Below are 3,784 nucleotides of genomic sequence, written 5' to 3' on the forward strand. Positions count from 1 at the left end.
GGCCCAGATGGCCTCGTGGCCAATCGGGCCGGCCCAGTCGTGCCTCTCCTGGCCTATATGGCCCCCTCCCTCGTGACCTAACCCCCGAACACCCCATTCCCCTCACGATCCCCACCTCCGCCTCGTCTCCCTCACCCGCAGCCACCACACAACACACACACACACATGCACGCACGCACGCATCGTGCCAGGGAGAGGAGCTCCCCGCGCCCGATCCCCTCGCGTGCATCGGTGCCCCGCCTCCCTCCATCATCGGCGACCACCAGCAGGCCGCCGCTCCGGTCCGCCGTCGCCAACGGCCCCATGTTGGCTGCAGCTTCATCGCCGACGCCGCCTGGAGGCCTCCAGTGCCCACTGCCGCCGCTCGGAGCTCGTCTTCCGTCGCCGCCTCCTCCCCACCGTCGCTCGTCCCCATCCTCCTCCTCACCGGACGCCATCGAGCCACGTCGCCCCTTCCCTGCATCGAACGTGAGCATCGCCCCTTGCTCCCTCTCCCCCCTGTACTGAACGTGTCGCGCTCGTCGTGGCCCTACTCGCCGTCCTTGCGAGCGCTCGCGCTCACCGCGGTCTTGTCCCGCCCGCGCCCGTACGCCGCGCCTACACGCGCTGCGCCCGCGGCCACACGTGCACCCATGCGTGCTCGCTCGCGCGGGGCTGCGCCCACAGCTGCTTGCTTCCGGCCAACCGCGCCCAGCCGCGCCGATGGCCTCGCCCGAACCAGCGCTCGGGCTCGCCCCTAGTTGGGCGCGCCCGTTACCACAAACGCCCGTTGCCCGACCCACTCTAGGCCATTGGGCCTATGACAAAGGGGGCCCACCCCCACAGAATGTTTATAAAAAAAGAAAAATAAAACAATAATTAAAAAATAATTAATTAATTAATTACTTAGTTAGTCCTACTTAGATTAACCTAATCACTTAGGTTAGTTAATTAATATATTAGGTTAGTTAACAGTCAATGACAGATGGGACCCACACGTCAGCATGACCCAGTCAACACATCTGTTGACTGATGATGTCATGCTGACGTCATGCTGATGCAGTATGCCATTTTCGGATTAAATTAATGATAATAATAATTTATAAAATGATTTAAAACTTTTAAAATTAATATAAAATAATCCGTAACTCGGATGGAAAAACTTTATACATGAAAGTTGCTCAGAACGACGAGACGAATCCGGATACGCGGCCCGTTCGTCTGCCACACATCCCTAGCATAGTGAACCTGCAACATTTCACCTCCGGTTCATCTGTCCAAAAACGCGAAACGCCGGGGATACTTTCCCGGATGTTTCCCCCCTTCACCGGTATCACCTACTACCGCGTTAGGGCACACCGAACACCGCGTATTGTCTTGTTACGCTTTGTGATACTTTGATTGCTATGTTATTTATTGTGTTCCCTCTCCGTTACTTCTTTCCGATAGACCCTGAGACTGCCGGCGACCCCCAGTTCGACTAAGATGTTGAAGACCCCTCCTTGCCAGAGCAACCAGGCAAGCCCCCCCCCCCTTGATCACCAGATATCGCCTATTCTCCTCTATACTGCTTGCATTAGAGTAGTGTAGCATGTTACTGCTTTTCGTTGATCCTATTCTGATGCATAGCCTGACATTGTTGCTACATCTGTTGATACCTTACCTGCAATCCTAAATGCTTAGTATAGGATGCTAGTTTATCACCATTGGCCCTACATTCTTGTCAGTCTGCCTTGCTATAATATTGGGCCGTGATCACTCGGGAGGTGATCACGGGTATATACTATACATACATACATACTACAGATGGTGACTAAAGTCGGGTCCGCTCGAAGAGTACCCGCGAGTGATTCACGGATTGAGGGCTGAAAGGACCTTTTTCCCGACGGCCCTCTGTGTGGATCTTTGTGGCGGAGCGACAGGGCAGGTTGAGACCACCTAGGCGAGAGGTGGGCCTGGCCCTGGTCGGTGTCCGCGGTTGCTTCATAATAACATGCTTAACGAGATCTTGGTATTTGATCTGAGTCTGGCCATTTGGTCTATACGCACTAACCATCTACGCGGGAGTAGTTATGGGTATCCCGGCGTCGTGGTATCAGCCGAAGCCTTCGTGACGTCAGCGACTGAGTGGCGCGCTGGATTGGACTGGAACGCCACTAGGCTAGGTCTGCTTCCGGCCGCGTACGCAACGTGCAGGTGTGCAAAGGGCGATGGGCCCAGACCCCTGCGCCATAGGAGTTAGACCGGCGTGCTGACCTCTCTGTTGTGCCTAGGTGGGGCTGCGACATGTTGATCTTTCGAGGCCGGGCATGACCCAGGAAAGTGTGTCCGGCCAAATGGGATCGAGCGTGTTGGGTTATGTGGTGCACCCCTGCAGGGAAGTTTATCTATTCGAATAGCCGTGTCCCTCGGTAAAAGGACGACCCGGAGTTGTACCTTGACCTTATGACAACTAGAACCGGATACTTAATAAAACACACCCTTCCAAGTGCCAGATACAACCCGGTGATCGCTCTCTAACAGGGCGACGAGGAGAGGATTGCCGGGTAGGATTATGCTATGCGATGCTACTTGGAGGACTTCAATCTACTCTCTTCTCCATGCTGCAAGACGGAGGCTGCCAGAAGCGTAGTCTTCGACAGGATTAGCTATCCCCCTCTTATTCTGGCATTCTGCAGTTCAGTCCACTGATATGGCCCTTTACACATATCCCCATGCATATGTAGTGTAGTTCCTTGCTTGCGAGTACTTTGGATGAGTACTCACGGTTGCTTTCTCCCCCTTTCCTTTCTTTCTGGTTGTCGCAACCAGATGCTGGAGTCCAGGAGCCAGACGCCACCGTCAATGACGACTACTACACTGGAGGTGCCTACTACTACGTGCAGGCTGCTGACGACGACCAGGAGTAGTTTAGGAGGATCCCAGGCAGGAGGCCTGCGCCTCTTTCGATCTGTATCCCAGTTTGTGCTAGCCTTCTTAAGGCAAACTTGTTTAACTTATGTCTGTACTCAGATATTGTTGCTTCCGCTAACTCGTCTATGATCGAGCACTTGTATTCGAGCCCTCGAGGCCCCTGGCTTGTATTAAGATGCTTGTATGACTTATTTATGTTTTTAGAGTTGTGTTGTGATATCTTCCCGTGAGTCCCTGATCTTGATCGTACACGTTTGCGTGCATGATTAGTTTACGATTGAATCGGGGGCGTCACAAGTTGGTATCAGAGCCGACTGCCTGTAGGAATCCCCTTTCCAACTCCTTGGCCGAAGTTGAGTCTAGAAGCCGAAAACTGTTTTACTAACTTGGCTGTGCGGCCCTGGGCCCACGTCGCCATTGGGTGGTATTAGGATCTTTTATTCCTTGTCCATACTCTGGGATTCTAATCTCTCTTCTATTCGGGTTAAATGATTTTGCTGAAACCTAACTCTAGGTTCTCGTTATCACATCCTGCCAGAGAGCCCCTTCATTACAGATGATCGACCGCTTCAACAGAAGATTCTGACAATACTCTCCGATGTTTCCCCGAGACTATTGTGCCCTTCGCCGTTGCAATTCCATACCACCGATAAATTCCTATGGAAAGCTACATACACTTGTCGTCCATAACTTCATTCCCAGTTGATCTTGTTATTACAAGATACCTCGAAAATTCTCTATATTATTCCGAGAATACTTTGTACCTACTGCCTTGCCGTTCGTTATCCACATATACACCCCTATGGATAATTACTCGCACTTACCGAGTATCCGCCCATCCCTAGTTGTTTGTGTGTTTCACTAAGTTCTTCAAAATAATATCCGAACTTCC

The sequence above is a fragment of the Triticum dicoccoides genome, chromosome 3B (genome assembly GCF_002162155.2).
Source record: "Triticum dicoccoides isolate Atlit2015 ecotype Zavitan chromosome 3B, WEW_v2.0, whole genome shotgun sequence".
Taxonomy (NCBI): domain Eukaryota; kingdom Viridiplantae; phylum Streptophyta; class Magnoliopsida; order Poales; family Poaceae; genus Triticum; species Triticum dicoccoides.